This window comes from Bufo gargarizans, chromosome 5, assembly GCF_014858855.1.
Source record: "Bufo gargarizans isolate SCDJY-AF-19 chromosome 5, ASM1485885v1, whole genome shotgun sequence".
In the NCBI taxonomy this organism is placed as follows: domain Eukaryota; kingdom Metazoa; phylum Chordata; class Amphibia; order Anura; family Bufonidae; genus Bufo; species Bufo gargarizans.
This window is the reverse complement of record NC_058084.1, coordinates 305558708-305584241: the sequence shown is the minus strand read 5'-3', so window position 1 is coordinate 305584241 and position 25534 is coordinate 305558708.

Genomic DNA, 25534 nt, shown 5'->3' with positions numbered 1-25534 from the left:
AAAAGTTTGGACACACCTTCTCATTCAAAGAGTTTTCTTTATTTTCATGACAATGAAAATTGTAGATTCACACTGAAGGCATCAAAACTATGAATTAACACATGTGAAATTATATACATAACAAAAAAGTGTGAAACAACTGAAAATATGTCATATTCTAGGTTCTTTAAAGTAGCCACTTTTTGCTTTGATTACTGCTTTGCACACTCTTGGCATTCTCTTGATGAGCTTCAAGAGGTAGTCACCTGAAATGGTCTTTCAACAGTCTTAAAGGAGTTTCCAGAGATGCTTAGCACTTGTTGGCCCTTTTGCCTTCCCTCTGCGGTCCAGCTCACCCCAAACCATCTCGATTGGGTTCAGGTCCAGTGACTGTGGAGGCCAGGTTCACCTTTTCATCCGTTCACCTTTTCTGCGTCGCACAAAGACACGGTGGTTGGAACCAAAGATCTCAAATTTGGACTCATCAGACCAAAGCACAGATTTCCATTGGTCTAATGTCCATTCCTTGTGTTCTTTAGCCCAAACAAGTCTCTTCTGCTTGTTGCCTGTCCTTAGCAGTGGTTTCCTAGCAGATATTCTACCATGAAGGCCTGATTCACACAGTCTCCTCTTAACAGTTGTTCTAGAGATGTGTCTGCTGCTAGAACTCTGTGTGGAATTGACGTGGTCTCTAATCTGAGCTGCTGTTAACCTGCGATTTCTGAGGCTGGTGACTCGGATGAACTTATCCTCCGCAGCAGAGGTGACTCTTGGTCTTCCTTTCCTGGGGCGGTCAGCATGTGAGCCAGTTTCTTTGTAGCGCTTGATGGTTTTTGTGACTGCACTTGGGGACACTTTCAAAGTTTTCCCAATTTTTCGGACTGACTGACCTTCATTTCTTAAAGTAATGATGGCCACTCGTTTTCCTTTACTTAGCTGCTTTTTTCTTGGCATAATACAAATTATAACAGTCTATTCAGTAGGACTATCAGCTGTGTATCTAATTAATATTGAAAAACCACGGCACTCTAATAGTTTTTCAATATTAATTATATGCACCTTTACCACTGAGCACCGCCTTCCACTATCAGGAGTGCCGCTCAACCACCCTCTCCCATCAGCTGTGTATCCACCTGACTTCTCCACAACGCAACTGATGGTCCCAACCCCATTTATAAGGCAATAAATCCCACTTATTAAACCTGACAGGGCATACTTGTGAAGTGAAAACCATTTCAGGTGATTACCTCTTGAAGCTCATCAAGAGAATGCCAAGAGTGTGCAAAGCAGTAATCAAAGCAAAAGGTGGCTACTTTGAAGAACCTAGAATATGACATATTTTCAGTTGTTTCATACTTTTTTGATAAGTATATAATTCCACATGTGTTAATTCATAGTTTTGATGCCTTCAGTGTGTATCTACAATTGTCATAGTCTTGAAAATAAAGATAACTCTTTGAATGAGAAGGTGTGTCCAAAATTTTGGTTTGTACTGTATATATATATATATATATATATATATAAAGACATATTAGGTATCCACGCATCCATAACGAACAGCTCTATAAATATATTACATGATCTACCACCTCAGGTGAACCCTGTAAAAAATAAAAACTGTGCCAAAAATTGAATTTTTTGTCACCTTACATCACAAAAAGTATTATACCAAGCGATCAAAAAGTCATATTTACCCCAAAATAGTACCAACCAAACCATCTTCTCTTTACCCCAAAAATGAGCCCCTACATGAGACAATCTAAAACATAATTTTTTTTCAAAAATGCTTTTATTGTGTAAAATTGAAGTACATTTAAAAAAAAGTAGACATATTAGGTATTGGCGCATCCATAGCAACTTGTTTGATAAAAATCTTATGTGATCTACCCCTAATGTGAATTCTGTAAAAAAAAAAAAAAAGCCAAAACAACCATTTTTTGGTCATTAAGTGTAAAATCATACGTATCCACAAATGGCACCTATAAAAATGTCAACTCTTTCCACAAAAAACGAGCCCCTATACAAGTCGAACTACACAAAAATGAAAGAAATGCATCTTTCAGAGAATGAAGACTGTATTATATAAAACTGAAACAAAAATATAAAAATGCACATATTTGGTATTCTCGCATCCGTATCAACCTGCTCTATAAAAACAACACATGATCTATTCTGTCAGGAGAATTCCTTAAAAAACAAAAAATAAAAACAGTGCTACAACAGCCATTTCGTGGTTACCTTGCCTCACAAAAAGCATAATATCAAGTGATCAAAAATAATATGTACTCAAAAAGAGCACCAATAAAACTGTCACCTGATCCTGTAGTTTCCAAAATGGAGTCATTCTTTGGAGGTTTCTACTGTAGGGGTGCATCAGGGGATCTTGAAATGTAACATGGTGCCTAAAAACTAGTCTAGCAAAATCTGCCCACCAAAAACCAAATGGCTCTCATTTCCTTTTGAGCCCTTCCGTGTACCCATACAGCAATTTATGACCACATATGGGGTGTTTCTCTAAACTGCAGAATCAGGGTAATAAATATAGATTTGTTTTGGCTGTTAACCCTTTATGTGTTACAGGAAAAAAAATGATAAAAATGAAAAATCTGGAAAAAAAAAGAGAAATCTTGAAATTTCACTTCCATTTTCCTTTAATTCTTATGGAACACCTAAAGGGCTAACAAAGTTTGTAAAATCAGTTTTGAATAATTTGAGGGGAGTAGGTTTTAAAATGTGATTATTTATCGGAGGTTTCTATTATCTAAGCCCCACAAAGTAACTTCATAACTGAATTAGTACTTAAAAAAGTGGGTTTGGAAATTTTCTAAGTTGCTTCTAAAATTCAAAGCCTTCTAACATCCTAAAAAATTAAATGACATTTACAAAATGATGCCAACATAAAGTAGCATTCAGTAGCAGTTTACAACCACATATGGGGTGTTTCTTTAAACTACAGAATCAGGGTAATAAATATTGAGTTACAGGTGAAACTCAAAAGATTAGAATATTGTGCAAAGTTCATTTATTTCAGTAATGCAACTTAAAAGGTGAAGCTAATATTTGAGATAGACTCATTACATGCAAAGCGAGATATGTCAAGTCTTTATTTGTTATAATTTGGATGATTATAGCTTTCAGCTTATAAAACCCCAAAGTCACAATTTTGAGGTACCCTTTGCTCAGGGGGTATGGATTAAGTAGCTGATTTGAGTGTGGCACTTTGAGCCTAGAATATTGAACCTTTTCACAAAATTCTAATTTTAAGCTGCATTAATGCAAATCCTTTTCATTTGCATTACTGACATAAATGGAATTTTGCAGGATATTCTAATTTTTCGAGTTTCACCTGTATGTTTAGCTGCTAACCATTTATGTGTTACAGGAAACATTTATTAAAAAGGAAATCTGCAAAAAAAAGTGAAAATTTGAAATTTCATCTCCATCCTTTAATTTTTGTGGAACACCTAAAGACTTAACAAAGTTAGTAAAATCAGTTTTGAATAACTTGAGTGGTGTAGTTTCTAAAATTCGGTCATTTATTAGTGGTTTCTCTTAATGTGACGTCATAAGTGAACTGGCCCTTAAAAAAGTGAGTTTTGTAAATTTCTTTAACATTTTAAGAATTGTTTCTAAAATTCTAAGCCTTCTAACATCCTAAAAGAAATAAAATGTCATTTTCAAACTGATGCAAACATAAAGTACACATATGGGAAATGTAAAGCAATAACTATTTACGAGGTATCACTATTTGCCTTAAAAGCAGAGAAATTTCAGCAAATTTTGGATTTTTTAAAATAAATAAAGGTAAAACATATTGACTCAAGTTTATCACTAACATGAAGAACAGAGTGTCATGAGAAAACAATCTCAGAATGGCTTGTCATAAGTAAAAGCATTCCAGAGTTATTACCATATAAAATGACATGTCAGATTTGCAAAAATCAGCCTGGGATTTAAGGTGAAAGATTGCTCGGTACTGACAGGGTTAAGGTATCAGGCTCAGTTCACACTTCAGTTATATAGTCAGTTATTTTCATCATTTATTGTGAGCCAAATCCAGGTTAGAGTCAAAAACACAGAATAGGTGCAGATCTTTTCATAATACCTTATCTGAGAGTAGACTTGACTTTGGCTCACAATAACTGATGGTAATAACTGACCAAATTACTGAAGTGTGAACTCAGCCTTAGACTTTAGATGTAGGTTTTTTAAGCCCAACCAAAGAGAATATTATTATGGCATTTTATCCAAGCTGCACAATTAAATACATAGATATATAACTATAATAGGGACAGCATGGTGGCTCAGTGGTTAGCAATTTTGTCTTGCAGCGCTGGGGTGCTAGGTTCAAATCCGACCAAAGACAACATCTGCATGGAGTTTGTATGTTCTCCCTGTGTTTGCATGGGTTTCCTCTGGTTTCCTCCCACACTCCAAAAAACAACAACATAGTGATAGGGACCTTAGATTGTGAGCACCCTTGGGGACAGCTTGAAATAAATAAATGGGAACACTACTTTTTCACGTGTTTATGAATGGAGATGAGCGAATCGAAGCTGATGAAGTGGAATTTGATCTGAATTTCAGGAAAACTTCGATTCGCAACGGATGTGAATTTCCTCACGTGGTAACGAATTGCAATTTTCCTAAAATGGCGGCTACACATGTGAGGACTGAGGACATGGGGCAATGAACTCTGGGAAGGTGGGATCACCCTGATTGACATGCCTGCATGCAGCCAATCGGCAGCCATCCAGCCCTGTGATGTCACAACCCTATAAATACCACAACCATTTTAGATTCTGCCATTTTCCAGTGTTCTGAGTGCCGGGACAGACGTTTAAAGGCGCTAGGGACAGCAAGTGGAAAAACGATTGTGGGAAAAAAAGACAGATTTTTATTTTTTATAAGTGCAGGGAAAGGATAGGGAGAAATCATTTCACAGCATCTTAGTGAAGGAAGAGATGTTGGAAGGCGCTAGGGACATTGATAGGAAAGTGATTTACAAGTGCAGGGAATGATTATTTGGGGATCCAAATAGTCATTAGACAGTTCTCTCATTCTAGCTTTTTGTTATTGGGCTGAAAATGCTATGCTGGAAAGCCTTTAGTAGCTAATATATTTGTATCGTATTCAGTATGACAAGAAAAATATATATTTCACTTCAGCAATTATTTCTGTTGAAAGCGTATAGGGGAGTATTACAGTACAACAAGAAAAATATATACGGACTGCACTGTTGCAGTTATTTATGGTCAAAGCATATAGGAGTGTATTACAATAAAAAAAGAAAAATATATATACGCACTGCACTGTTGCAGTTATTTCTGGTGAAAGCTTATAGGGGCATATTTCAGTAAAACAAGAAAAGTATATGCGCACTGCACTGTTGCAGTTATTTCTGGTAAAAGTGTATAGGGGCGTATTACAGTAAAACAAGAAAAATATATTCTCAGTGCATTTCTGCAGTGGTGGCCCATTTAAGTCCAACAACAAAAATATATGCTCAGTTCACTTCTGCAGTTATTTCTGTTGAAAACATATAGAGGCGTATTACAGTAAAAAAAAGGAAAATATATACGCATTTTATTGGTGCACTTATTTGTGGAAAAAGCGTTCAGTGGCCTATTTTAATACAAAAATAAAAATAAATTCTCAGTTCACATCGGCGGTTATATGTCTTGAAAGTGTTTATGGCCTATTTCAGTACAAAAAGAAAAATATATTCTCAGTTCACGTTTTACGGTTATATGTGTTGAAAGCATGGTTGATAGTCAGCAGAGTGGCAGCAATGGGAGGTCGAGAGCCAAACGTGCCCGGGGTAGAGCACCTGATTCACAGCAGCCTACCTGCCGCAAAGTAGTGGTGCACGGGTTCATGGAAGTAGTGGCTGTAGCAGTCAGTCAGTGCGGCGGTTATACGTGTTATTTTGTTTTTTAGTAAAAAATAGATTCTCAGTTCACATCGGAGGCGGTTAGATGTGTTAAAAGTGTTTAGTGGCCTATTTCAGTATATGCCTTCTTAGTTCATGTCGGCGGTGGTTAGATGTGTTGAAAGCGTTTAGTGGCCTATTTCAGTATAAACAGAAAAATACATTCTTAGTTCACGTCGGCGTTGGTTCGGTGTGTTGAAAGCGATTACTGACTTATTTCAGTACAAACAGAAAATACATTCTCAGTTCACGTTGGCGGTTCTATATGTTGAAAACATGGCTGGGATTCAGCAGGGTGGCAGCAGTGAGACAAAAAATTATTTCGGTGGACAAAAAAGCTTGTATTCAGCGTTAAGCGCTGCACTTATACACGGTAAAATCTTTGAAAAATTATTTCGGTGGACAAAAAATCTTGCATTCTGCATTAAGCACTGCACTTATATGCGTTAAAATTAGTGTTGGGTGAGCATTCTCAAGTCTCCTCCCCGCACGTTTGCTGTCTACTACGCAGCCAATAAATGTGGGGAGAAGTACTGGCACTCACTGTAATGCTGTAGCCATGTTGGTTACTGGCATTACAGTGATTGGCTGTCCAGAACGCGTCATCGGGTGCTATATAGCACCCGATGACACGTGGTTCGGCACAGTCTTAGTCAGATAGTGTAGGGATAGGTATTTTTTTTTTTAGGCATGGTTTAGTGTTGAAAGGTGTTAAAGACCCAAAAGTTCTTTTAAGGACTATTGTTTTATCTAGCTGCAATATATATTATTAGCGCAACCTGCGTTAAATTACGTGCAATTGTTTGGCTGCTGCTGACAGTGAAACAACTTCTGCTACATCTGTTGTGTTACATTTTGCGCATCTTAAATATCTGTGACTTTTAGCGCAATTGTTTGGCTGCAGCTTACAGCATCATTACCTGCGCTACATCTCCTGTATAACGCTTTTGCATCCTAAATATCTGTGACATTCAGTGTAATTTTTTTCCGCTGGTGACAACGACATTACCTGCGCTACATCTCCTGTATAACGTTTGAGCATCCTAAATATCTGTGACATTCAGTGTATGGTCATTTTTTCACTGCTGGTGACAGCGACATTACCTGCACTACATCACCTGTATAATGTTTGCGCATCCTAAATATCCGCGGCATTCAGTGTAATTTATTTGCGTATAAACTTACAAAACCTGTGACATACTTGCAAGCATATATACAATTTAATATGCTGAAGGCGAGCAGTAAGGGACGGGGAAGTGGCCATGCTGCTGATGGTGGATTGCCCCTTTCTCTACTCCATCAGAGGAAAGCGGCTGAACATAATAGCTCTTTAATTGTGGCTTTTATGTTGTATTGAATACACTGTATTCCCATGTACACCTTCCACCACAAAAAAGGCTTTATATGGCTCAATCTTCCTTTTCTCGTCCTCCTCCATCATATCAGCATGCTTATTAGGCTGCCCTCGCTCCTAATGTTTTAGAGGGTCACCAGCAGGCCCTTGCTCCAAATTTTTTTGAGGGTCACCAGCAGGCTATCAAACATAATTTTTCAAGGGTGTGTATGATGCCCTCATTTATGTGTAATAAAGGGTGTATTGGAGTGCCGATTCCTTGTAATTTTTGGCAGCCCTTTCACTTAGTGCATAGGCTAAATGTGTGACGGAGTCCCACTACCTGAACAATTGTACCACGATGTGAATGAGGCCCTCCTTTATGTGATATACAGGTTGTGTCGGAGTGCCTCTTCCTTGTAATTTTTGGCAGCACTTGAAATTTATATACAAGTAAATACACAGGAAAGAATGTTTCCTAACAATTTTTCCTCTAAAATCGATTTTATCTTTGGTTTTGTGTGTATTATTGTCAGTCTCTAAAAGTGCCATACTAATCGGACAACACCGTTCCCAGCAGTGACCTGGAAGTCCAAGAAGCATTCAGACATCCTCCCCATGCTGTTCCCGAACCATTTAAGTCGTGTTTCCATCAATTTATCAATTTTCCTGTGAACCAGACACTCTACCCTCTTCAGAGCATGGGTTGCGGTGCTTGGTTTAATGCTCTAGTTCTCCCATGGATTTCCATTGTGCTCTGGTGCTCTGTAGAGCACCCGAGCTTCCCAAAGTGTTCTACTCGAGCACCAGAGCACCGGAGCACTTTGGTGCTCGACCAACACTAGTTAAAATGTTTTTTGAATTATTTTGTTGAAAATTCTAATTTCCACCTCCTTCATTAACTTCCTCATCTCTTCATTAGCATTGGACACTCTAACTTTAACCCCCCCCCAGCCATATATATATATAAGTGGTGCAAGCACCATTTAGGGACGAATAAAGGTAAATGACACTGCCAGCCTGTTAAAAGGAATTGCAACATGATACCACAATACTTTTCATATGACATTTAGCAGTTTAAAATGCCCACTAGTGGGACACTGCATCAAGATGAATCAGGCGTGGATCAGCCTGGATTTCCACACCCCAATGCCTGATGCATCAGACTAGATCATCCATGGTGCCACACCAACAATTTGATAAAAGAGACTGTTTTCTTCTGGCTACCTGCCTCAGCTACTATTCTGATGCTGTTACCCGTCTGATGCCCCACATATGATGCAAAGTGTTCGTTCTTTCACCCATCATCTTCAGCAGGTACTGGTATTGCCACCCACTTCCACAGTATGTTACCTTGCCACTCTGTGGCCTCCTGATGCTGCTGCCGCCTCCAGGCCCTGTCATGGGACCACTCTGTGGTCTCCTTATGCTGCTTTTACCTCACCACTATGTCATAGGTCCACTCTGTGGACTTCTCATGCTGTTCCCACCCTCCACACTTCTTGACTGGTCCACTATTTTGGCTTTCAACTCGGCTGACATCATCATTTATTTGACCTTTCTTCTGATCTGTCAGAAGGAAGGAAAAACAAGATGTAAAATGGATTCTGTCTGTGTAGCAGCTTTAAGGCCTGTATGGTCCCATCAGAATTGGATTATGATTTGACAGCCAAAAACAGGAGTGGGTAGAAAACACAGAAGACATGCAAATATTCCATTCTTGTGTCCTCTCTGTTTTAGATCCCCTCCTTTTTTTTTTTTTACTTTAGCAATACTGATGGATTATTGAGCAAATGCTGACCAAGTGAAGTCGGATGCTCCACAGAGGGGATCCATTTTTTTCTGGGTAATTGTTCTGACGGATCAGAGAATGGGAAAAATTAATCAGTGACGTCAACACAAACTTACTGCTGACACCCTCTCCACTTTGTCCGGGGGGAGGGGGGCTCTACTTGTATAAGCGTTTAACAGAACAGGTTCTGTAGACATCTATGTGGAATCAGCTGATGAGGGTGTAAAAATGAGTGTGCTTCTTCTTCAGGCTAACATCTGCCTGTAAGGCTGAGTTGATACTTGAGTTATTTGTCAGTTTTGGCCCCATGACCTCCTAAAAAAGTGAAGTGTGCAGTGATTCTAAGAGTGACGCCTGATATCTGCATGTCATACGAACTCACAGTATTATTTCACTACCAAAGCAGACTCCCTATGCGTGCTACTACAAGGCACAGTGTTTTACACCACTATAAAGTCTCTCAGCAGCCAGGAAATAGCAATTTTTAACATAATTCACAGGAAATGTATTCGGATCAAACCAAATTTTGCCCCAAAAAATTGGTGACCGGCGAATTGCATTTTTTTAAAATTACCTCATCTCTATTTATGATTTATATCATGGATACTTTTGGATTCAATGCGTCTTACCACAATTCTATCCATGTACAGGAATGTTTTAGATCTATTTGATACAGTAATGTGTTCAGCTATCTAAAAGCAATCCAATGCTACATTTTTTTTGCATTATGAATATGCCTGTGAAGTGCAGGAAAATATGAATTTCAAGATCACACTTAAGCTTGGCATTAGTTACTACCATTTCCTTGGGAAAATCAGCAAATGTTACGCTTAATATCTACATGGTATATTATACATAACTTAAATCCCCTCAATACTGCATTTTGAGTTGGTAAAAAAATAAATAACATAGAATTAGTTTAAATTGTTCTTGATTCAAAATAAATCCTCACTTGTTCTATTTGACATGATACGCGAGCAAATCTGATTAAATTCAATTGGAAAAGAAAAAAAAAAATCTAATATCCTAGCACATGCTACAAAGATTAAGCTAACAGATGGGAATTTACCACAACTAAAGTGAATTTGCTTTATTTGTTAGCTTTCTGAATGATTTTCTGTCTAAGTGCTTAGTGGTGTATTTAATGGTCAAGTTCAATGTAACAAGCCAGAAATATACTTATGTGACAAACACATATATATGTAACACTCTGAGAGGATTATACTCTGGTTTGTGCCTTTGGATTTGATAGCTAGATCATTATTTTAATGCTTTTTTGCAGGGAATTAAACAAAATGATAAATATATCAAAATATGGCAGAATTTCTGCTAATTTTGGAACGCAGAATTAATTCAAAACCCATGTACAAACATGTGGCAGCCAGCGGAGATCAGGATACCACTGTATTAGAGCCCTCACAACTGATTTGTTGTCTGTCTCTGTAGCCATAATATGGCCATGTACAGTATATAAGGATTTACTCTTATTGCTTGCAAACACTTTGGCTCCCTGCTGACCTAAATTCAGTACAGATACAATATTTGCTATAACCACAGTAAGTTATCATTGTACTACTTATGTTAGATACAAAATGTAACACCATTATATTACAGAGTGAAGAAAATGTATTCTTTTGTTGCTTTTGGTGGCTTGCCTACATGGAATATTTATTTTCTGATCTAATCTTGTAGAGCAGGCACGCTCAACCTGCGGCCCTCCAGCCATTGCAAAACTACAACTCCCAGCATGCCCGAACAGCTTACAGCTATCAGCCTACAGCAGGGCATTGTGGGAGTTGTAGTTTTACAACAACTGGAGGGCCGCAGCTTAAGCATCCCGTTGTAGAGGGATATTGCACTAATGGTAGCATTAAGGGTCGTAACTAGAGATGAGCAAATTAAAGCTGCCGAAGTGGTATTCGTTTAGAATTTCAGGAAAAAATCTATTTGCAACGAATGCGAATTTCCTCGCGCTTCGTGGTAACAAATCACATTCTTCCCTAAAATGGCAGCTACACGTGGCAGGACTGAGGACATGGGGCAATGAACTCTGGGAAGACGGAATCACCCAGATTGACAAGCCTACATGCAGCCAATCGGCAGCCAGCCCTGTAATGTCACAGCCCTATAAATACGGTAGCCATTTTAGATTCTGCCATTTTCCAGCGTTCAGAGAACAGGGACAGATGTGTGAAGGCGCTATGGACAGCAATTTGAAAAACCTCATTGTGGGGAAAAAAAAGACAGAAAAAATTATTTATAAGTGCAGGGAAAGGAGAGGCAGGAATCATTTCACAGCATCTTAGTGCAGGGAGAGAAGGCAGAAGGCACTAGAGACATTGATAGGAAAGGGATTTACAAGTGCAGGAAAGATTATTTGGGGAACCAAATAGCCATTAGACAGCTCTGTCATTCCAGCTATTTGTTATTGGGCTGCAAGTGCTATGTTGAAAGGCCTTTAGTGGCTTATATCAGTACATATGGCGATGTCCGCCAGCACCATATTCTTTGCATTGTGCAGAACTTTGACCCATGACACATCCATCAGGTGGGACAAGACAGCCAATTGAGATGTTTCAGCACGTTGACATACCCCCTACCCTATAAATAAACCTGATCTATCAGCCATTGTACATTCGGTTTCTTGCCAGCGTAGGGAGAGGTTGCTGTGTGGAGCAGGGACAGATTGTTAGGGACACCAAACGCTAGCTAATAGGGCCACAAAATTATTTTTAAAGACTGGTATAGGTGTGCTATCGATAGGTGTGACATACAGAGGGGTGTGATATACTTATGATATACTTTCTAACATAGAAAGTATATTGTAGTACATTTGTATTGTGCAGCAGTTGTGTGTGGATCTGCTGCGATACTGCAGCTACATAGAGGGACAAACGCTATTGGAATAACTGATTGCAACTGGTGTTATATACCTGTTTGCACCCCAAAAAAAATATCTGATGTGTGATATACCTATGATATAGGGGTGTGATATACCTATGATATACCTTCTAACATAGAAAGTATATTATAGTGCATTTGTATTGTGCAGCAGTTGTGTGCGGTGCTGCTGAGATACCGCAGCTAGGTAGAGGGACAAACGCTATTGGAATAAGTAATTGCAACTGGTCTGATATACTTGTTGCCCCAAAAATAAAAAATTATTGAGGGGTGTGATATACCTATACTATACCTTCTAACATAGAAAGTATATTATAGTGCATTTGTATTTTGCAGCAGTTGTGTGCGGTTCTGCTGAGATACCCAAGCTAAATAGAGGGTCAAACGCTATTGTAATAAGTAATTGCAACATGTGTGATATACCTGTTGCCCCACAAAAACAAACTGATAGAGGGGTGTGATATACCTATTTCCACAAAATACTGATTATGCACTGATATATTCTCAGTGCAGCTCTGCAGTTAATTCTCTTGAAAGTGTATAGTGGCCTATTTCAGTCCAACAACAAAAATATATTCTCAGTTCACTTCTGCACTTATTTCTGGTTAAAGTGCATAGGGGCGTATTACAGTAAAAAAAGATAAGTATATATGCACTTCACTGGTGCACTTATTTGTGGCAAAAGCATTTACTGGCCTATTTCAGTACAAACAGAAAAATATTTTCTCAGTTTACGTCGGCGGTTATATGTGTTGAAAGCATGGCTGGTAGTCAGCAGGGTGGCAGCAGTGGGAGATCAGGAGCCAAACGTGCCCTGGGTAGAGCACCTGCTTCGCAGCAGCCTTCCCAGGAAGTAGTGGTGCAGTGGTTCACGGAAGTAGCAGCGGTAGCAGTCAGTCAGTGCGGCGATTAAATGTGTTATTTTATATTTCAGTACAAAAAGAAAAATACATTCTCAGTTCACGTCGGCGGCGGTTATATGTCTTGAAAGAGTTTAGTGGCCTATTTTAGTACAAAAAGAAAAATATATTCTCAGTTCACGGTGGCAGCGGTTATATGTGTTGAAAGCTTTTAGTGGCCTATTTCAGTGCAAAAAGAAAAATACATTCTCAGTTCACGTCGGTGGCGGTTATATGTCTTGCAGTCACGTTGATGGAAGTTATATGTTCACTTCTGCAGTTATATGTGTTGAAAGCTTTTAGTGGCCTATTTCAGTACAGAAAGAAAAATATATACGCTCTTCACTGTTGCAGTTATATGTGGTGAAAATGTTTTAGTGGTTTATTTCATTACAGAAAGAAAAATATATACGCACTAAACTATTGCAGCTATTTGTGGTGAAAATGTTTAGTGGCCTATTTCAGTACAGAAAGAAAAATATATGCGCATTTCACTGTTGCAGTTATTCAGTGGCATAAAGTAGGTTGCCAGCACCCGGGGCAAGCCAAGTATTGTGCCCCCCCCACCAGTGTCCACGCCCCTTTTACAGATAATGTAGATGTCACTTGCAATCCTATGTAACACCACAGATAACACAGTGCTAATTCTCTGAGTACAGATAATGTAGTAGATGGGTGTGAGGCCCCAGAATTCAGAACACACACAGTGTGACCTGAAGTCTGGGGCCGGGCTGAGGCAGTGTGGGCCAAATTCTATATACTCCCTCCCCCCTTACCCTGCCATGAAACAGATATTTGGATGGACATTACATACATTGCTACAAAATATATAGGAGAATACAGCAGCACACACCTCTTACATCCAGTGACATCTCCTGTCATGTATTCTTTCCTCAATGTCTTCATTCGTAGATTAGACCGCCATGACACCTTTTTTCAGCCGTCTCTGCAGAGTAACACAGAATTTTATTTTTGTTTCCTCACTTTACTATCACCCTCCCTTTCCTGGTGCCTAAACACTGTCATCCTGGTGCTACCTCCAATACTGAGCTAGTTCCATTCAAATAGTCCTCCATAATAATATGCTCCCAAACTGTCCTTAATGGTAATAGTGTTCCCTACAGCAGGGTTCCTCAACTCCAGTCCTCAGGGACCACCTGCCCGTCATGTGCATCAGTACTTACCACAGGTATTTATTCTGTGGGATACTCTCAAATCTTGACCGGCAGGTCAAGATTTGAGAGTATCCCCAATAGTACCTCCAATAGTATCCCAAATAATATGTGCTCAATAATAATTCCCCCAACAGTAACAAGACCCCTATATAAGATACCCCTATAAGAGCATGCAGTAGTAAAAAGTCCCCTATACTGTCTGCAGTAGTTATAATACCTCCTATAGAGGTTTAAGTATTTATAAAGATCCCCTGTTGTGCCCTATGTAGTTACAATGACCCTCTGTAGTGCTACTAGATAAAATACCTAACCTCCTCCCGTAGTGCCCATATGTATAATGCTCTCTGTATTATTTTAATATATAATGGCCCCTCTGTATTATTGTAATAATTATGGCCCCTCTGTATTATTATTGTAATAATGGCCCCATCTTTTCATATATGATTTCTCCTTTGTATAATGTCCCCCACCCCCATAGTACCCCCAGTCCATGGCCCCCATTCTTTCCATATATGATTACCTCCTTTTATAATGTGTCCCACCACCATAGTACCGCCAGTCCATGACCCCCATCCTTTAAATATATGACTGCCTCCTTTTATAATGTCCCCCATAGTGCCCCCAATTCATGGCCCCCTTTCCATATATGATTGCCACTTTTTATAATGCCCCCGACCGCCATAATGCCCCCAGTCCATGCCCCCATCCTTTTCATATATGATTGCCCCCTATTATAATGTCCCCCAGCACCATAGTGCCCCAAGTCCATGGCCCCCATCCTTTCCATATATAATTGCCTCCTTTTATAATGCCCCACCCCCATTTGATTCTGATAAAAGTATGTCAGGCAGAGAAGTTCCAGGCCATGCACGGAGTAGGACAGAGGTTGCAGCAGAGTAAGGGGACGTGACAGCAGGAGTCGCGGCGAGAGGCCTGAGCTCCGGGTGTCATCTAGCAGTCGTGTCTTGACGAGCAACCCAGCGGTTCTTAATTGGTTAACTCGGTCATCCACTTCATCCCAAGTGACATCAGACACCCCCAGCCAACAGTCGGTGGGTTCGCCAGACACAACCCCTAGTTGGCATGGCCTGGGAGCAGACCCGTTGCCCTCACCTGTTCTCAAGTTCCCTATGTCCTTTTCTGTTCCCTATGTCCTTTTCTGTTCTTTCACCATGAGAAGTATTATATGCAGTAGGCTCAGCTCCACTTTTCAGCGAGGAACAGCTACTAGAGGACAGTCAGCAGCTACTGCCCAGCCAAGATATGGAGGAGACATCCGTCGCTTCCTCTGCTAGGCAGGCAAGTAGTGGTGAGGAGAGTGACGTGGGACCTGGTGTTGCAAGCGCTCAGGCTCCTGATCCAGAGACCATTGAGGAGGACATCAGTGACATGCAGACACTATTAGATGATGATAAAGCCGACCAAAGTTGGGAGCCGGGTGCAGAAGGGGTTTCATCATCATCAGGAGAAGAGGGTGGCAGCTTGCCCGTGAGGCAGCGGCTAAGACAGCAAGGTGGTAGCATGGCTGGGAGTCAGCAGGGTGGCAGCAGTGGGAGGTTGAAAGCCAAACATGCCTGGGGTAGACCACCTGCTTTGCAGGAGCCTACCTGCCCGGAAAATAGTGGTGCATGGGTTCTCAGAGGCAGTAGCAGTCATTCAGTGCGGACTGTTGGGGGGAAAATCACCTACTCGGCAGTGTGGCAGTTTTTTGTTAAGCCGCCGGAGCAGGTTAACATGGCCATATATAGAATACCACGGCCCTGCATCAACATATGCAGCGTCACCATAAAGTGGCCTGGGAGAACCGAGGCTCCGATCTGGTGGTCCAGCCTGCCGTAGCATCCGCTGCATCGTCCAGTAGCACGCACCCGGTTTCAGCCAGTCAAGGCTCCACCACCTCAGCTGAAGGTTAGCTGTCTGTCATTCCCATCTTCTGCTGGTCCAGATGCACAAATATGTAGAACAGAAGGTGGGCCAGTTCTTGAGCCTGTCAGTGTCTGCCAAAGTGCACAGCAGCGCCGACTTGTCAAGCTGTAATTACGGTCAGGGACAATACATGATGTCCTTTATGGCCCACTGGGTGAATTTGATGATTCGTCAAGAAATAGAATGCTGGCTTTCTCCCTGACAACTCAAAATCGCAACCATGGTAACCAACAACAGGAAGAACATTGTGTCGGCGCTGTGTCAAGGAGTGTTGAGCCATGCGCCCTGCATGGCACATGTGTTCAATCTGGTTGTTCCGGTTCCTGAAGTCTTCCACCCATCTGCAAGACATCCTAAAAATGAGCAGAAAACTTTGCATGCACTTCAGCCACTCATACACTGCAAAGCACACCCTCCTTGAGCTGCAGCAGCAGAACGTCATCCCCCAACATATGCTGATATGCCACGTTTCCAATCGTTGGAATTCCACACTCCAAATGTTGGACCGACTAAACGAACAGAGAAAGGCCATCGACGATTACTTGATGATGCTAGCAGATTGGAGAACTCCCCTGTGTAACTTCGATGTTGGCCAGTGGCAGCTCATGCAAGACATTTGCTCTGGCCTTTAGAGGACGCTACGTTATTTGTCATTCGCCAGGACTATGGGATGAACAACGTCATTCCACTGTTTCATGTCCTGGAACAGATGGTGGTAGCAATGGCTGGTCAGGGGACTGAAGACATGGCGGGTAGATCTCAAGGCCACGTGAGACCTGTGGGGGATGAACTGGAAGAGGAGTAGGAGGGGAAGGAGGACATTGGAGCACAGGCAATGTGTAGCGAAATGGGCGATTTTTCTACTCAGGTGACAGAAGAGGCGGAGCAGGGGCAGCCAGAGGAGCTACAGGGCAATGAGGAAGATTAGATAAATGACCCAGACACACCGTGGCAGTACGCAGTGGAGATGGAGGCAAGGAGTTCCTCCAAGTCACTTGCAGAAATGGCCCGATGTATGCTCACTTGCTTGCGTAGTGACAGCCGAATTGTCACCATTTGGCAGAGGGATGACTTATGGCTCTCCACCTTGTTGGACTCTTGCTACCAGTCCAGAATAGGGGCCTTTTTTACACCCACTGAGAGGGAGGACAAACTGAACTACTACAGAGACATCTTATGTAGTCAGTTGGCAGCTGCCTATCTGCGCCATCATCCATCCTCTCGCAGGTCTGACCTGGGGAGGGGGGCCTCTGCGCTCACGTTCCATTGCCATAGCAATAGGGGTGGGGTGGCAGGAGCAGTACCCGCTCTTAACCCGCATAGTGAAGAAACTGTAGCTTTCTTCACCCATATAGAGAAGAATTTGCTCACCAGCAGCAGCAGGTAGACCAGGAGCAAGACCTACACCATTAGGTGATGGCATACTTGGACAGCACCCTGCCAACCCACACTGAAGATCCGCTGGACTACTGGGCAGCCAAGCTGGATTTGTGGTTGCAACTAGCAGAGTTTGCCCTGGAAAACCTGTCCTGCCCGGCCAGTAGTCTATCATCAGAGAGGGTGTTTAGTGCGGCAGGGGCCATAGTTACCCCAAGGAGAACTCGCCTGTCCACCCAAAATGTGGAGAGACTGACCTTTTTTAAAGATGAATCAGGCGTGGATCAGCCAGGATTTCCACCCACCAATGCCTGATGCATCTGATTAAATCATAAATGCCGCCTCACCCAAACCTTGAAAAAAGAGACCGGTTTCTTCTGACTACCTGCCTCAGCTATTACTCTGATGCTGCCACCCGTCTGATGCCACATATTTCAAACCAAGTGCTCCTTCTTTCACCCATCTTCGTCAGCGGGTACTGGTTTTGCCACCCACCACCCCACTCTGTCACAAGGTCACTTTGTGGTCTTCTGCTGCTGCCACCTCCACACTATGCCACCTTGCCAGTCTGTGGTATCCTGATGCTGCTGTTGCTGCCATATCCACACTATGTCACCTTGCAACTCTGTAGTATCCTGATGCTGCTACCTTCTCCACATTATGTCACCTTGCCACTCTGTGGTATCCTGCAGCTGCCATCTCCACACTATGTCACCTTGCCACTCTGTGTTATTCTGATGCTGCCATATCCACAATATGTCACCTTGGCACTTTGTGGTATCCTCCTGATGCTGCTGCTACCGCCACCTCCAGACTCTATCATTGTTCCACTCGGTGGCCTTATCATTAGTGATGAGCGGCATAGACAATATTCGTTTTCGCGATATTTTGCACAATTGTTGCATAATATTCACAATAAATGTGCGAATTCAAGAATTTGCGATCTCCATCATTATTTTCTTGATTACGCAAATCAGCACTAATGATGAGCATTTATTTTGCGCAATACATGCAACTTCACATTTTATCAGGTCTGAGTAGATATTACTGAATGGTGCACTAAGTATTGTTATGGCATCCTAGCATTATGCCTATAGCATGTATGTATGGACAGCAGAGAAACATTCATTCTTATCACACTACTCAACACCCTGGACTGGAAACTAGCTACAATATATCAATATCTAACTTACACTGACTATCACCCACTAAATATCTGTATTATACAGTCCTGATCAAAAGTTTAAGACCACTTGAATAATGGCAAAAAATCATATTTTACATTGCTGGATCTTAACAAGGTTTCAAGTAGAGCTTCAACATGCAACAAGAAGGAATGAGAGTGAGACAAAAAATGTTTTGAGCATTCAATTAATTGAAAATAATGATTAAACTGAAACAGGCTGTTTTTCAGCTGATCAAAAATTTCTGTCAGGTAGTCACACGTCAGGTCTCTCACAGCACGCCATCGCTGCTGAGTTGGGACGCAGTAAGACAGTCATTTGGAATTTCTTAAATAATCCTGAGGGTTATGGAATAAAAAGTCCCCAAAAAATGTAATCAGCACTGAGCCGGAGGATCCAATTGGCTGCCCGTCAAGACACTGGACGATCCTCGACCCAAATTAAGGCCCTTACTGGTGCTGACTGCAGCCCCATAACCATCAGACAGCATCTGAGACTGAATGGCTTCAAAAACAAAAAACGTCTTCAAAAGACCTCATCTCCTTGAACGCCACAGAACTGCTCATTTGGACTTTGCAAGAGAGCACCAAACATGGGACAGTCAAAGGTGGAAGAAAGTTTTATGAGATGTTTTCTAAGCGCCACAGTGGAGCGGGCGCCATAATGGTCTGGGGTGCTTTTTCCTTCAGTGTAACAATAGAGCTTCTGGAAGTGCAGGGGCGTCAAACGGCCGCTGGCTATGTCCAGATGTTGCAGAGAGCATTCCTCATGACTGAGGGCCCTCGTCTGTGTGGTAACGACTGGGTTTTTCAACAAGACAACGCCACAGTACACAATGCCCGCAGGACAAGGGACTTCTTCCAGGAGAATAACATCACTCTTTTGGCCCATCCTGCGTGTTCCCCTGATCTAAATCCAATTGAGAACCTTTGGGGATGGATGGCAAGGGAAGTTTACAAAAATGGACAACAGTTCCAGACAGTAGTTGGCCTTCATGCGGCCGTCTTCACCACTTGGAGAAATGTTCCCACTCACCACATGGAAACGCTTGCATAAAGCATGCCAAAACATTTTGAAGTGATAAACAATAACGGCGGAGCTACTCATTACTGAGTTCATGTTTGGAAGTTGGATTTCTGTTTTGGGGGGGGTTTAGGGTTTTGTGGGAGGTGTGGTCCTAAACTTTTGATCAGCTGAAAAACAGCCTGTTTCAGTTTATTCGTTGTTTTAATTAAATTGAATGCTCCAAAAATGTTTTGTCTCACTCCCATTTCTTCTTGTTGCATGTTGAAGCTCTACGTGGAACCTTGTTAAGATCCAGCCATGCTAAATATGATTTTTTGCCATTTTTCAAGTGGTCTTAAACTTTTGATCAGGACTGTATATATGAACTAACTATCTAATGTAATTGGATAAGGAATAGGATCCAGATGAAAGCACAGAGAACAGCAATGTCACTGCTCTCTCTCTAGGAACTGCAAAAAAAAAAAAAAAAATGCAGAAAATGGCTGCTGGGGAGTTTCTTATATAAGAAGGGGTAGGCAGCTTTTTTATTGGTTGCTAGGGATGTTGCTAAGCTCTGGCAAAGATATTGCAGCTCTCTCATTGGCCCACAAGCAAGAAGCAGTAGTACTAATACAAAATTTTAAAAAAGAATATTCACAATTACGAATATATAGCACTATATTCTAGATTTTCGTGAATTCTCGAAGTGCCAATATTCACGATAAAAATTCACAATTACAATATTCGGGATCAACACTACTCCTCATACTGCTGCCACCACCGGAGTCTTTCATTCATTGTGCCACTCGGTGGCCCTCTCCTGATGCTGCCAACTTTAGACTGTGTCATTGTGCCACTCGCTGGCCTCATCATACTGCTGCCACCTCCAGACTCTGTCATTTTGCCACTCAGTGGCCTTCTCCTGATGCTGCTAACTCCAGACTGTGTCATTGAGCTACTCGTTGACCTCCTCATACTGCTGCAATCCCTAGATTCTGTCATTGTGCCACTCGCTGGCCTCATCATACTGCTACCACCTCCAGACTCTCTGTCATTGTGGTTACCTTCTCCTGATGCTTCCAACTTCAGACTGTGTAATTGTGCCACTCGGTGGCCTCCTCATACTGCTGCCACCTCCAGACTCTGTTATTGCGCCACTCAGTGGCCTCCTTATACTGTTGCCACCTCAAGACTCTGTCATTGTGCCACTCGGTGCCCTCCTCATACTGCTGCCAACTTCAGACTCTGTCATTGTGCCACTCGGTGGCCTCCTCATAATGCTGCCAACTCCAGACTCTGTCATTGTGCCACTTGGTGGCCTCCTCATACTGCTGCCAACTCCAGACTCTGTCATTGTGCCACTCGGTGGCCTCCTCATACTGCTGCCAACTCCAGACTCTGTAATTGTGCCACTCGGTGGCCTTCTCCTCATGCTGCCAACTCCAGACTGTGTGTCATTTTGACACTCAGTGGCCATCTTCTGATGCTGCTGCCACCACTTCCAGACTGTCATTGTGCCACTCGGTGGCCTCCTCATACTGCTATCACCTCCAGACTCTGTCGTTGTGACACTCGGTGGCCTTCTCCTGATGCTGCCACCTCCAGACTCTGTTATTGTGCCACTTGGTGGCCTCCTCATACTGCTGCCACCTTCAGACTCTGTCATTGTGCTACTTGGTGGCCTCCTCATACTGCTGCCATCTCTAGACTCTGTCATTGTGCCACTCGGCTGCCTTCTCCTAATTCGGCCTGGCTTACATCATCATTAATTTGACCTTTCTTCTGATCTATCAGAAGGAAGTAAAAATTAGATGCACAATGGATCCTGTGTCACGAAAAGGAGGGAAGAGTGCAGCCCTGAAATCCACCCACACCTCTCTCCTTACCTACTTACACGACCCGTCCTAACTAATGGTATAACAACTTGGCGGCAGTCCCTAGTTTATATATGTGCAGGGGCCTAAAAATTATAACAGGAAAAAAACATGAACAGAATCAGGGAAGCATAAGTCAAAGCCTGGATGTCACACAGGTACACAGGGAAAAACCCAACAACAAGGTCAATACAAAGTCAGAAACCAACAGGTCACGTAAAATCCAAGGAGGTCACAAGGTCAAAGTCAAAAACAGAGCCGAGGTCAAAACACACAGAGTACACAATATAACAATATGCTGGTGAGGGTAGCAAGACCAATCATAGGCAACCTGTGGCCAGCAGGCTGCCTGTTTAAATAACCCCTACAGGTGAGTCACGTGACGTGGTCAGCGTTACGTAACTCATATTGCGCATAATACAGCTGGGCGCCGATTCATTATTATTGGTACTCAGATCACCTGCTGCTCATTGTCTAGGGAACGGAGGGAGCCTCCCCACCCCTGGTCACCATGGAGACGAGGTCGCCGACCGATGTATGCGTGGGGTGGCGGCACTGCGAAGGAAGAGTAAGCCGCCAGCTCCCTGTGACATCCTGTCTGTGTAGCAGCTTTAAGGTCTGTATGGTCCCACCAGAATTGGCTTATGATTTATTCACCAAAAGCAGGAGTGGGTACAAAACACAAGACACAAGACATGCAAATATTCCATTCATGTGTCATCTCTGTTTTGGATCCACTCTTGTTTTTTTAGCAATACTGATGGATTATTGAGCAAATGCTGACCGAGTGAAGGCGGATGCTCCACAGATGGGATCCGTTTTTTGTGGGTTATTGTTCTGACGGATCAGAGGAAGGGCAAATTAATCAGTTACGTCAACATAAACTTACTGCTGACACCCTCTCCACTCGGGGGGGCTCTACTTGTATAAGCGTTAAATAGAACAGGTTCTGTTTACATCTATGTGGAATCAGCTGACGATGGTGTAAAAGGAGTGCGCGTCTTCTTGGTGCTAAAATCGACCTGTAAGGCTGAGTTGATACTTGAGTTATTTGGTCAGTTTTGGCCCCATGACTGCCCAAATAAGTGAAGTGTGAAGTGATTCTAAGAGCGACGCATGTCATCTGCATATCATACGGACTCACAGTATTATTTCACTACCAAAGCAGAATCCCTATGCGTGTTACTGCAAGGCACAGTGTTCAACACCACTATAAAGGCTCTCTGCAGCCAGGAAGCGTTTTTTTTACGTAATTCGCTGCGAATATATTCAGATCAATTTTTTTTTTTTATTCGCTCATCTTTAATCACCACTCACATGGTAGATACAGTAAAAAAATAAAACAAAAAGACAAAGGCTGCCATCGAAATGTCAGGGATAGTGGAAAAAATGCAACAGGGGATAGTATTGAAATATAACAGGCAATACATTTCAGTTTCTGGATCGAAATGCATTGCCTGTCGCATTTTAACAATAAACCAGTTTTCTGTCTGTAATTTCACTCTGTCCATCCATTCTTTGACAGTTCATGTCTTCTTTTTTTGTTTTTAGTTTCTTTTACTGTAGCTACTATGTGACTGCAACTTCACTGTACACATAATTATGTTTAATATATACATCCATGGCTTGAATTGTCAAGAAACTTCACCATGAAGGGCATCTGCCCAACTTTGCCTGGTGCTAATGCTGCCTACTTTAATGTAACTGAACATACACTTTAAAATCTAAAACTCCTTTAATAAGCTTTTGAATGGCCAACAGTGAGATAATAGTGGGGAATATTCACTCAAATAATTATATGTATAGTACTATAGTACATCATTCTCACTAAGAAGTAGATTAATAACCAAAAGTAACCCTTCATACATCAAGTCCCCTCCCACATAAAGATCAGGCATGTGCCATTTATATTTAGAAAAATAATGCAAAATGTATGAATAATTTGGACATATACGGTTAGCACCAAACTTAGAGGTAGTGAGTCTAAATTATTTATATTAAGCACTTAGTTCTCTGACCCTCCAAAGTGAACGACATCTCTCTCAGCATGAGTGTAATTAGCAAAGAACAGAAAATCTTCTGCAGGAGTGAATGCATAGATGCCAGGAAAAATGTGTAAGTCCTGGTATATGCCAATTAAAGGGGTTGTGCGGGTTCAGAGATGAACCCAGACATATCCCCATTTTCACCCAGGCAGCCCCACTGACTTGAGCATTGGAGCAGTTCATGCTCCGATGCTCTCCTTTGCCCTGGGCTAAATCGCACAGGCCAAAGGCATTTTCTGGAGTTCCGGTGACGTACCCGGGTCTCCAAGGGGCTGCCAGGTGGAGGCTTCCGCCCAGCAGAGAGCCCGGTGACGCCACCAGCACTGATGGGCAGGCTTTAGCGCTGCTCTATCCTGTAAAACTGCTAGGAAAGCGCTTAAGCCCACCCATCAGAGCCAGTAACGTCACCGAACACACTGCTGGGTGGAAGCCTCCACCCAGCAGTGTATTATTGTAAACAAAAAAGCAAGGGAGCACATCTGAGCATGAAATGCTCCGATTCTAACATCAGTGGGGCTGCTTGGGTGAAATTATTGGTATGTCCGGGTTCAGCTCTGAACCCGGACAACCCCTTTAACTTGCAAGTATTTAGTGCAGATTATGCTCCATTATTAAAATGAACCATAAAAATCAAATTGTGGAAGAGGGACCAGTCCTTGACAGATATAATTAGAATTCATAGTGTCCCACTGCAACACCAGAAATGGACCTCTATATTAAACAACAGTATAAAAGGAACTGAAAGTTGGGTGCTATGGGAGAGGGCTTCTTAAGCTACTTTAGTCTACTGGAACCTCAACTACAAGATTGCTATATTGTCTGGGCTTTACCAATGGTCAAATTTCACACAAGTAACAGGCACCAGGCATATCAGGAAGCAATGGGTCAAATATTGGTAAACAGGCAGAAACTGGTACAAGGTTAGAGTATGAGGTACAGCACAACTAGCAAGAACTTCGGAAGCTAAGAGAACTATTGCTAAGGCACTCTCCCATTGGGGAAGGTGTATGAAGTCACCCATCTTGCCAGTTATTAGCTGGTGAAAATGATGAGGATGAGCATGTAGGCCCTTTAAGAGCAGAGGGAGCATACGCGCACCCTACAGCTTCGGGAACAGAGGCCTAGCCAGCAAGCAGGCCACCGCCTGCAAAAGTGAACAGGGCATACCTGGGCACTAGGATCATCTGGTGAAGGATAGCTAAGTGGATCCAGCTAGTTGCATAAGTGCAAGGGAACAGGGTGGCTAGCAGCTACCACTGTAAAACCTGTCAAGCAGAAGAGATCACCAAATGGTCATGCATCCCAGATAAGCATAAAAAAACAACTGGAGGACTTTTCTAACAATTTGAAAAGCAGCAAGATAGAATATGTTTTGAGTATTATTGTCATACAGTAGATAGAAGCAGCAAACAAGAAGCATGAAGGGCTATGTAACAAAGCCTCTGCACATACAGTACAGACCAAAAGTTTGGACACACCTTCTCATTCAAAGAATTTTCTTTATTTTCATGACTGTGAAAATTGTAGATTCACACTGAAGGCATCAAAACTATGAATTAACACATGTGGAATTATATACATAACAAAATAGTGTGAAACAATGGAAAATATGTCATATTCTTGGTTCTTCAAAGTAGCCACCTTTTGCTTTGATTAGCTTCAAGAGGTAGTCACCTGAAATGGTTTTCACTTCACAGGTGTGCCCTGTCAGGTTTAATAAGTGGGATTTCTTGCCTTATAAATGGGGTTGGGGCCATCAGTTGCCTTGTGGAGAAGTCAGGTGGATAAACAGCTGATAGTCCTACTGAATAGACTGTTAGAATTTGTATTATGGCAAGAAAAAAGCAGCTAAGTAAAGAAAAACGAGTGGCCATCATTACTTTAAGAAATGAAGGTCAGTCAGTCCGAAAAATTGGGAAAACGTTGAAAGTGTCCCCAAGTGCAGTCACAAAAACCATCAAGCGCTACAAAGAAACTGTCTCACATGCGGACCGCCCCAGGAAAGGAAGACCTCTGCTGCAGAGGATAAGTTCATCCGAGTCACCAGCCTCAGAAATAGCAGGTTAACAGCAGCTCAGATTAGAGACCACGTCAATGCCACACAGAGTTCTA